This window comes from Oryctolagus cuniculus, chromosome 19 (genome assembly GCF_964237555.1).
Source record: "Oryctolagus cuniculus chromosome 19, mOryCun1.1, whole genome shotgun sequence".
In the NCBI taxonomy this organism is placed as follows: Eukaryota; Metazoa; Chordata; class Mammalia; order Lagomorpha; family Leporidae; genus Oryctolagus; species Oryctolagus cuniculus.
Window position 1 is genome coordinate 20891913 of NC_091450.1, and position 11054 is coordinate 20902966.

General features: G+C 48.3%; 1 long non-coding RNA gene across 1 annotated transcript; it reads right to left on the bottom strand.

Annotated features, from left to right (window-relative positions):
* Window positions 1-474: 474 nt before the first annotated feature.
* Window positions 475-10793, bottom strand: LOC127491444 (uncharacterized). The gene is made up of 3 exons (XR_007920122.2): window positions 10654-10793; window positions 9596-10039; window positions 475-936 (listed from the first exon to the last, which is right to left on the bottom strand). It is a non-coding gene; the product is annotated as an uncharacterized lncRNA (long non-coding RNA).
* Window positions 10794-11054: the final 261 nt, after the last annotated feature.

Here is an 11054-nt window from a genome sequence, read left to right on the forward strand (position 1 = left end):
TTAAACTCACTAAGTATAATGGTTTCCAGTTGCATCCATTTTGTTGCAAAATATAGAATTTCGTATTTCCTAAGTCAAGTTCTTCCCTACTCCAACTCTAAGCATTTAGAGCATTTCACACCATATTCAACACAGAAGATTACGGATCTTTCTGTTAGTTTGGTGGATTGGTAGGGCTTCTTTTGAATAACACCTAAGAGATGAAGAATCAAAAAAGAACTTCACTGTTCTGTAGATTCTTTAGCTACCTTTCAGGTAGTGAGCACTCTGTAATTTTATAGCCAGAATTTTTTTTTTTAAATCTCCAATCCCCTTGCAACAACTGATTTCTTATTGCTTGTATTCAAGAAGTTCAATCTGATATGGATCTTGCCTAAGATTAAATTAGGAAAGTATTTCAAGAAGTTTGTGGAAAGTTAAATTAAAAGAAAAGCTTATTTTGTTGTGTAAAAGAAAAGAGATCCATGCATAGTATGGGTTTTTTTTTTTAAGATTTATTTATTTGTTGAAAGGCAGAGTTACAGAGAGGCAGAGGCAGAGACAGAGAGAGAGGTCTTCCATCCACTGGTTGACTCCCCAGGTGGCCGCAACAGCCAGCACTGTGCAGATCCAAAGCCAGGAGCCAGGAACTTCCTCTGGGTCTCCCACGTGGGTGCAGGTGCCCAAGGACAAGGCCCATCTTCTACTGATTTCCCAGGCATAGCAGAGAGCTAGATCAGAAGTGGAACAGCCAGTGCCCATACAGGATGCCACCATTGCAGGCAGCGGCTTTCCCTGCTATGCCACAGCACGAACCCCAACATAGTGTTTTCATAATACACGTCTTGCATAAAGTTTTGAAGTTTCCTTGACTAGTGTTCCGGGAGCATTATGATCTATGTAAATAGGTACAAATAGGAAAATGCAAATGCCACCGTGTAAGGAGGAATACAGCACCTGTGGGAATCAGAGAACAGGGAGCCCCATTTTAGACAGAAAGATGGATCAAGTCCTGCCTCCACTTCTAATCCAGCTTCCTGCTAAGGCACACCCTGGGAGGCGGCAGGTGATGGCTCCAGTGCTTGGGCCCCTGCCACTCATGTGGGAGACCTGGATGGAGTTCTAGGCTCCTGCATTCAGCCTGGCTCAGCTCAGGCTCTTGCTGCCATTTGGGGAGTGAACCAGTGGGTGGGACACTGTGTGTGTGTGTGTGTGTGTGTGTACCTTTCAAATGAAGAAACTTTAAATAAAAGAAAGACAATTTGAAGGATTTGGCCTTGGAGTTGGGACTTGAGCCGCTGGTCTGATTTTTGACGTACAGAAGTGGAAGAAAAAGAACTAGAGGAGACGGAGCCACAGTGGGATTTATTATGAGAAATATTCACACGTATTTTGATCTCATCCCTACTTCCTAGTTTCAGAGCTCCCAAAAGTCTTGTATCTCCCTGTGCAATAGGGGTGCTAAGAGAATCTTTTGCTCAAATATTTGGCTTTTGATCCTGCTTAAAGCCACAGAACGCCTAATCCCTTGAACTTTCTTTTGGTTTTGTTCTAATGAGGAAACTCTTGGTGGGCTCGTGGCTGAGGGAGGTCACCGGAAAGACCAAGTCATGATTGGCATCTTGGAATGTTCAGCCCTGCCCCCATTTTTTGGGAACAGGAAGGGGCTGGAGAATCAGTTAATCCATCACACCAGTGGGATGAGCCCTCCATGAAAACCACTGAATGGGGTGGACATTCTGGTGGAGCAGTAGATCACCACTTGGGACATCTGTACCCCACATGAGAGCGTCTGGATTCAAACGCTTGTTCCATGATTCCAGCTTCCTGCTAACGTACATTCTGAGAGACAGCAGGTGTGGCACAAGTAACTGGACTCCTGCCACCCACAACAGAGATCCAGACATAGTTCCAAGTTCCTGGTTTCAGCCTGGCCCAGTCCTGGTTGTTGTAGGCATTTAGAGAATGAACCAAGTGAATGTGGCAGTATCTCTCTCTCTCTCTCTCTCTCTCTCTCTCTCTCTCTCTTCTGTCCTTTCAAATAAATATAATTTTTTTAAATGCCCTTTGTGGGGCCAGCATTGTGACACAGCAGGTTAAGCTGCTACCTGCAGTGCTGGCATCCCATATTAGGTGCTTGTTCGTGTCCTGGCTGCTCTGCTTCCAATCCAGCTCCATGCTAATGTGGCAGGGAAAGCAGTAGAAGATGGCCTAAGTGCTTGGTCTCCTGCACCCATGTGGGAGACCCAAAGGGAGTCCCAGGCTCCTGGCTTTGACCCAGCACCAACTGTTAGTGGCCATTTGGGGGAATGGATGGATGACCTCTCTCTCTCCCTCCCTCCCTCCATTGCTCCCTCTCTGTGGACCTGCCTTTTAAATAAATAAATAAATCTTTTTTAAGAACAAAAACAAAAACACCCTTCGTACTATATGCTCATTGGGACTAGTCAAATGATACAGAGAGATACAAAAAAAAATCCAATTCTTTCCCATCCCCACTCCCTTTCTGCATAAGCAGTGTGTGTTCCTTTCTCCAATCCCTCTGTGTTTATATTAGAAACACAGGAAACACACACAGGGCTTTTCTTCTATTTCACCTGCTTCAACTGCAAAAAAAAAAAAAAAAAAAAAAAAAAAAAAAAAAAACCTTATCTTTGCTCATCGCTGCAGAACTTGCTTCTTTCACGCAAAAAAAATTATCTTAACTGTATCTCATAAATATCTTCCCAGGACAATATATATAAATCTAACTTGCTCTTTCCTTAAATCAACTTTACTGGAGTAGAATTTATGTGAGCTAAAATTCACACATTTTAAGTATATATTTATTATGTATGCACAGAAATCTATGCCTAGATAACCACTGGCCCAGAATTTATTGCTTTTTACATCACAGTCGCCAACAGTCTTGGCAAATCCAGTGAAATTTCCTGGCTCTTCCCTGGGACGGGAGTCAAGAGATAGCAAAGAGAAAGAGAGAATGCTGGGAAGGCCAGGGGGCGTGCTGTGGTATGGATGTGGTCTGACTGGGCCCCCCAGGGCTCCTGTCCAGACGCTTGGTCCCCAGCATGGTGGTGTTGACGTGGGGGACCTTGACAAGGTGAGGCCCGGGGTAGGCGATTAGGTCACTGGGGACACTGAGCTCACATGGGATTAACACTGGTCTCACTGAATGAGTGAGTTCCCACACAAATGGGTTCTTATAAAACGGTGAAAGTACAGTGTTTTGTCAAACCCTGCTTTAAATGTTTGTCAAACAAATTGATAGGAATTACACACTGCTAAAGTGTTAGTGATTTTGTGACTGTTTTAAAATTTATTTTATGGGGCCAGTATTGTGGTCCAGTGTGTTAAGCTGCTGCTTGCATCACTGGCAGCTCATGCAAGAGTCGGTTCAAGTCCCAGCTGCTCCACTTCCAGTCCAGCTACCTGCTAATATGCCTGGGAAAGCATCAGAAGATGGCTCAAGTGCTTGGACCTCTGTCACCCATGTGGGAGACCCAGATGGAGTGCCTGGCTCTTGGCTTTGGCCTGGCCCAGTCCTGGCTGCTGGAGTAAACCAGTGGATGGAAGACTTCTCTGTGCATATATCTGTCTCTCTGCTTCTAGAATAAAGTTGAAAATAAATAAAATTCTTTTAAAACTATCTTATTTTATTTGTTTATTCTATCTCTCTCATGCACACATACACACACACACACAAATACACACATGTGCACACACACACATTAGAATGTAAGCTTCATGCTCAAGGGACCAAGTCTGTATTACTCACTGTCCTATCCCTCGTTTCTATAACAACGCCTGGCCCAGAGTAGAGCCACAAGACACATGGTTATGAGTGAGTGAATGAATGAATGAATATATGGTAAATGAATGAATGACTCTCCCAGAGCACTGCAAATTCTCTCTTCAGCCAACCATTTCCCGGTAAGCAGCCTTTCAGACTGTCTCCAGGCTGGTTGTTGTGGGTGCTTTCTGGGAGTGGTAGGGACCCTCTGTGGCCAGCACCTGCTGAGCTACGGGTGCCTTTGTTCCTGTGAAGGATTCCCAAAGATGAACCTTCTGTGGCAATGAGAAAGTGCATTTGTTTCACTGTAACAGAAAACAGTTTTCCTAAAATGTGACAACTTATTATCACACCAAGAGTGCATATAACTTTCTTATTTCTCTCCCACTCAACATAGTAGCAATGGTTTTAATTTATTCCAGCCTGAAGAATAAACAATTGCATTTCATTGTAAATGAAAACCAAGCCTCCTTCTCCCCAGGAGGTTGCCTACGGTCTCAGACGTGTGTTAGCCACTTTGCTGTCTTGCTTTGTGAGTAGCCTGTTTGTCTTGTTTCATCAGTATTCTTTTCGGTTGTTTTTGTATTGAGCGTGTGGTTCCTCCAGCGGTGGGGAACCCTTTTTCTGCCCAGAGCCATCAGGATATTTAATATGATTTGCAGGCCACACACAATTATCAACTTAAAGATCATCCTGTCCTTCAATAAAATAAAATTAACAATTGGCCTGCTATGGACTTACAGAATTTTCAGTCCCTCCTGTGGCTCCCTTGGCAGGGCCAGACCAGGCGACTTCATGGGCCGTAAGTGGCCCATGGGCTGGACGCTCCCCACCCAGGCATGATCAGGGATAGTAACATATTTCAAACATGTCCCCATTGGTTACAGTTCATCCTATCTTAAGCCTCAGAATGGTTCCTGGCATATGGTCAAATCTGACAGGTGTCTTGGGGTGTGGGAGGGGTAGGAGGAGCGGGCATAACTTTGGGGTCCCCTCTGACTGACAAATCGGCTTTCAAGTCCAAGGCTGACTTTGACTCATTGGCGAACTCAAGACTGAAAGACGTGAGCTCAAAAATTCATAACCAGTCATTTCAAACTCCATCTGCCCAACACCTGTCCCTGTCTGTCTGTCTGTCTCTCTCTCTCTCTCTCTCCAGCTGGACATGGAGACACATCCTTCAGACTGTGTGATCAAGGGCCAAGCACGCCAACTGCTGAAAATTTGACAAACTGACTCACCAGGGCTGCTGTTGGCCAAGACAGAGACGGGTGCCTCAAAATCTGCTGTGGAGGGGGACCCACACAGGTGCAATTGTTCCCCAACGGTTAATACTTGGAAACTCCAAATTCACGGAAAACTTGTAGAAATGGTACAACAAAAGACGATCCATGCATCCTTTAGATTGGACTGTTAATATTTTTCACATTTCCTGACTGCTCTCTCTGCACTTGCACACGTGCTGGCACATTTCAGGGTGAGGTGCAGATCTTGACTCAGCCCCCTCTGTTAAGAGCAAGGACGCTGTCCTATAAAACTGTAGCAAAGCTAGCACCTCTGGAGGTTAAATGTCAATGCTATTGTCAGCCCACATTCAAATGCCCCCATTGTCCCTATTTTAAAAAAAGATGTATTCATTTATTCATTCATTCATTTGAAAGTCAGATTGAGAGAGAGAGGGCAAGACAAAGAGAGAGAGAGAGACCTTCCATCCACTGGTTCACTCCCTAAAGGGTCAAAATGGCCAAGGCTGGGCCAGGCTGAAGCCTGAAGCTGGGCACTTCATCCGGGTCTCCCACATGGGTGGCAGGGGCCTAAGTACTTGAACAAACATCTACTGTCTTCCCAGGCACATTAGCAGGGAAGTGGAGCCAGAATGTAAACAGCACTCATAAGGGATGCCACACTAGCAGCGACTTAACCCGTTGTGTCACAACCCAAGCCCCCACCAATACTTTTGTCTACTGGTTTCAGCCCGGGCTGAGCTTTTTCACACAAGAATCATCACTTTTCAGCATGGTGGTTGCGAAATGGAAGTTTCTAAAATCTTCCACATTTATTCCTTGACTACCTTCTATAAAGGCTTCCCTTATCTTTTTCCCTTCTTATTCTCAGTATGGACTCAAGGATCCTGGGAGTTATGATCCCTATCTATCATTATTGATTGTGATGCTCAGATGAGCCCAGATTTGGGGAACCAAATTTAAACACTTTGATCCAGATTTTAAAGTGAGAGCATGCGCGAGCTGGTTTCCACATCACTGTGATATGCCCTTACCAGTTATTTAGTAGAACTCCATACTTTACAATGACAAAAGATACTTCAGGTATGCCTTGTCCCTTCCTGCCCCAACCCTGGAGTCAGCCACTTCTCCAAAAAGCCCTTGCTACTTTAATGGACAGAGGTATTTAGGAACCAAGAGCCATGCATGAGGGGTGCCCGCTGTTAGTGGCATGCCATGCCTCGGGAGGACAGGGCACTTTTCACCGACAAGCCGTGGGATGTCAGGGCCACAGCCATCCAGGAAGCAGTGACTTCAGCACAGGCTCAGTCCGGTACTGGAATCAAGTCTCACTTTCCAAGTGCTGTTGATTTCAGTTGCCCAGCCATCGCCTCCTCATTCTTCCTATAACAGCACCTCCAGTTCCTTATGAGAAACTCTCTCTTCCATCTGGGAAGAGTCACAGAGGGTGTCCTGACCCTGTCCCCATGTCCAAGAGGTGCTTACTAAGCCCTGACATCATGCAGGTGCCGCTGGGCCCAGGAAGAGTACTGAAGAATCCCGGGATGGGTATGGGGGCACGAGGGTGAGGCCACACATCCGCAGTCAGCAAAGCCACGCGCCCTTTAAGGTCAGATTGAACACCTGTCTTGCAAAAGGCTTTATCACACACAGCTAGAAGCGTCCTTGTCTTGGCAGAGACAAACCTGACACAAAGAGCCCGCTTGGAACACCCTTCTCTGGCATCAGCCCTTCTGCTCATCGCTTCTGCTCCACAGAATTCCGTTGTTTTGACAAACGTCTGGGCGGCCACTGATACATTTCCATCTCCTTCCAAATCCTCTCACCCAGGATCCCCCGCTTGCAAATCAGCATGGGTTTTCTTCCGAGGAAAATTGCCTAAGACTTGGCTCGTCACTCCCTGCAGGGTTTCTTTATGTGCCTGCTTGCGTATTTTGTCAGGAGTAACAGAAAAGCCCGAAATCCTGGTACTCACATCTTCAGAAATTACAAAATCCATTTGCCTTTCATTTCTCTCTCCTGGAATCCTTTTTGCCCTCCTAGTCCTTGTTTTCTGTCTAATCTCCAGCGTACGGCTATTACACAACATGGCAGACATCAGTGATAAGATGGGGGGGAGGGGGAGAAAGAGAAGAAAACGATCCAAGGAAGGGAAATTCTTACACTCACTGATGCTCCAAACTGAGAAACACAATCAAACACTTTCTGTCTTTCCGTGCATGGTTTGTGGAGTCGCCCAGCGCTGAACCTGGACTTGTGTTTGTTCAAAAGGATCCGGTCATCCTGTGATGCCGTTGCTCCAGGAGACAGGGAAGCAGAGATGCCAAGATGCTGGCCTGACGGTGCCACCTGTCCTCTCTGAGCCGACAGGTTTGCCCTCGATACGAGTCTTGGGGACAACGTGGTTATCCCAGGGCTAGCAGAGATCCCAATGGGGTGAGTCCAAGGGCTTCTCTGAACTTGCAGGGCAAGGCGTGGAGCATCTGTCCTGAGTGATGGGTTCACCCATATGTGGGAAGGAACCAGGCAGCGTGGAGAGGAGAGGTCCTGTAGCAGTGGAAATCAGTGTTCCTGAAGTTCGAAGCAACAGTCAGATGTCCGACCAGGGGCCTGACCTGGTTTCCTGCTCACTGCAGGCACTTTCTGCTTTTCCAACATTTGCTGAGGGTCAGTGTTATTTGGGAAGGCAAAAAAAAAATGAGCAAGCTTTTAAGATTTTGCTCAAAAACAAGCAAAGAAAATGGTCAGCTATGCCCTCAGCAATGCCATATATCTGGGCTGTGTGATGTTCACAACAGGTGGTGTGCTACCAACCCTTGGTGGGTGCACTGCCAAGTGCGGGTCACTGAGCAGACGTTACTGTTTTAACCCAGCAGTCAAGGGCACTTCATAGTCCAGCGGTTTCTTGTGGGATGACTGCGGCACGCGAGACTGCGCAAGGTAAGAGTCCCACTTGAGACCAGTGAGATGGCACACGACACCAAGAAAGCGCCAAGGAAAGAGAACGTATTTCCTAGACTCTTGCAGCTCACCTTTTTTTTTTTTTTTTTTTTTTTTGGCAGAGTAGACAGTGAGAGAGACAGACAGAGAGAAAGGTCTTCCTTTGCTGTTGGTTCACCCTCCAATGGCCACCACGGCTGGCGTGCTGCAGCCGGCGCACCACGCTGATCCAAAGGCAGGAGCCAGGTGCTTCTCCTGGTCTCCCATGGGCTGCAGGGCCCAAGCACTTGGGCCATCCTCCACTGCACTCCCTGGCCACAGCAGAGAGCTGGCCTGGAAGAGGGGCAACCGGGACAGAATCCGGCGCCCTGACCGGGACTAGAATCCAGTGTGCCGGCGCCGCAAGGCGGAGGATTAGCCTAGTGAGCTGTGGCGCCGGCTTCACCATGTATTCTACACTCGGGCAGCATGGCTTTGTTCTGGAAGGCCACAGAAAGTGCAGATCCTCCGGCCTGGCCTCACTTAACTGAATCAGACTCTGTGTTTTCCAGGTATGTAAAAGTCTGAGAAGAAATGGCCTAGAAGATGGAAGGCCTTTCTCGAATGAATGCTTCAAGAGCCCTCAGTGAGGCCATTACACAGGTCTGCTGACGTCCAAAGTTGGCCAGATGACTCGCAGATAACGTTTAATACTTGTCCGCGTCGCTCACTCGCGTTGTGAGTCGGCTTCTTGGTGAGCCTACTCAAGGAACACACCGAAGGAGTTATTCACAAAGCTCCTTTTCATTTAAAGCAAATAAGGAAACCCTGGGGAGTCCCTTCCAAAGCTGTGGCTCCCTGAACAAGGGGAAGTGGGTGGCTTTATCCCAAGGGAAAATAAATACGCAAGGCGGGATGTTCTCAGCGTCACAGGGAGGGGTGGGCACAAGCTCACGCTGGCACGGAGTAGAACCCTGCCGTCACGCACAGCACACGTGCAGTGGGAAGCCTTCAGCCCCTTCTTTCAGCACTAAAGCGAGGAGAGGGCTAACTGACGCATGCCCAGTTGTCCTGAGCTGGTTTCAGCTGCTTTCCCGAGTCAGTGGGAGCCACCTGTTTCCTTCATCTGTGCCTAAAACACAGCTTTGCGGAGATGTTCCTTTTCCTCAGTGCCTCAGACCCTTGGTAGGTTGGACACAGAATCTGCTCTAGAGTGCAGCCATGGCTTCTTTCTTTTATTATTTGAGAGACAGTTTGCCCATCTTAGTGGTTCACTCCCCAAATGGCCTGCAACTGCCAGTGCTGGGCCAAAGCTGAAGCCAGTAACCAGGAACTCAACCCAGTTCTCCCACCTGGGTGGCAGAAGCCCAATTACTTGAGCCAGGGTGTGCATTAGCAGGAAGCAGGAGTCAGGAGTCAGAGCTAGGAATTTCTCAACCCGACCCACATCCTCCAAGGCATCTTAGGCATAGAGGCCACAACTCTGTTTCCTGCCACAGTTTCTAACATGTGCAAAAACAGGCACAGACAGACAGCTGAGAGCTGGCCCAGCACCTACCTGGTACCACCCCATTGGAGACTCACCCGCAACCCACCCCATGAGGTCAGTGGTGCCGGCTCTCGTGCTGCCGTATTTCATAGGTAGAGAGACCGGAGGACTTACCCAGCGTCCCACGACTCTGTGGAGGGGGCCCCTGGGACTGAAACACCCACTGCCTGGTCGGGGAAAGGCGGATCTTCAACAGCTGACTCGGGACCAGTGTGGTAAGGACCAGGCTGGTTGCTCGGCTGGAGGGAAAGGAGAGGACCCACGCTGGGCAGGAGGTGGGATTCTCCTCCTCCAGTGGGAGTTGGAGGAGGAGATGCCGGATGTATCAGCACCAGATCCCGAGCAGCTGGCTGCATGAAGAACCCGTCCACACCTTCATCGCCTTCCAAGGCACTCGGGGGTGAAGCGGTGTCAACAGGTTGTCCCTCTGAAACCCAAAGCCAACAGGACGTGTGCAGCCCTCAAATCTAGGACAGGTGCATGCTCTGGGCGATGATGGCCTAGTTTTCTCCTCTGCAGGATGACTGACGGAGCTCTTCGCTTCATCTCCAAGTGAGGCTGGGAAAAAAAACCAGAGTTCGGGCCTCTTGCTGATATGAACTGACTTAAATGGAAAAGCCATTGTTCAGCCTTGTTCCCCGGCTGCCTGCTAACCTGATTGTAGGCACTTAGGGAGAAGCTCCCCACAGAGAACCTGAAGAGCTTGGCTGAGAGTAATCAACAGAGAGCTAGGGGGCTGCCACAGACCTCAGGAGGTGGCTTGCCAACTGGCCCGGGCGCCTTTTCCCTCCCGTCCTAATCACGCCCCCAGAGTCGTCTGTAAACCTCTGGCACTTGATGGGCTTTGATGAAAGGGTCCATGTGGGCCCTGTCCTGGGGGCAAGGCTGAGAAAGTAAGGGCACTGTTGAAGATGGATTGGCAGTTTGTAGGCGTGTGGTCCAGTGCTCCGTTTGTCTGCCTCCTGGTGCCGCCAACGTCACGTGGACGGTCAGGGTAGGAGACAAAGAAGCAGAGTTCCTGGACTGATGCCCAATTAATTTAACACAGTCACTGGCTCATCTCAGCCTGCCTTCAGAACAAATTAGATTCTCTTTATTTTCATCGTTTATATGAAAGACAGAGACAAGAAGAGGGAGAGAAAGAGAGATCTGAAGACTTACTGCTCACGCACCTGCAAAAGCTGGGGCTGGGTCAGGCCTGGAATTCAACCTGGATCTTCCACATGGGTGGTGGAGACCCAAGTGTGTGCGCCATCACCTTCTACCTCCAGCAGCGCACATTAGCAGAAAGCTGCAATCAAAGAAGAACCAGGATTGCAACCCAGGCACTCGGATACAGGAGTGTCTTCACTGCTCTACCAAATACCCGAGTCCCCTCAGGACAAGTCAGAACACAGAAGTTCCAAGGGAAGTCTTAGCGCCAATTACCTGGCATCCAAGCATGGACTAACCATCTTCAATGCATTGTTGTGCTGTTAATAATGATAATTAATGAATATCATTCGAGGACGCCCCTAGACCCCTAGGATTAAGGCTGACTGACCAATGTCTTTTGCAGACACAGAAGTAGACA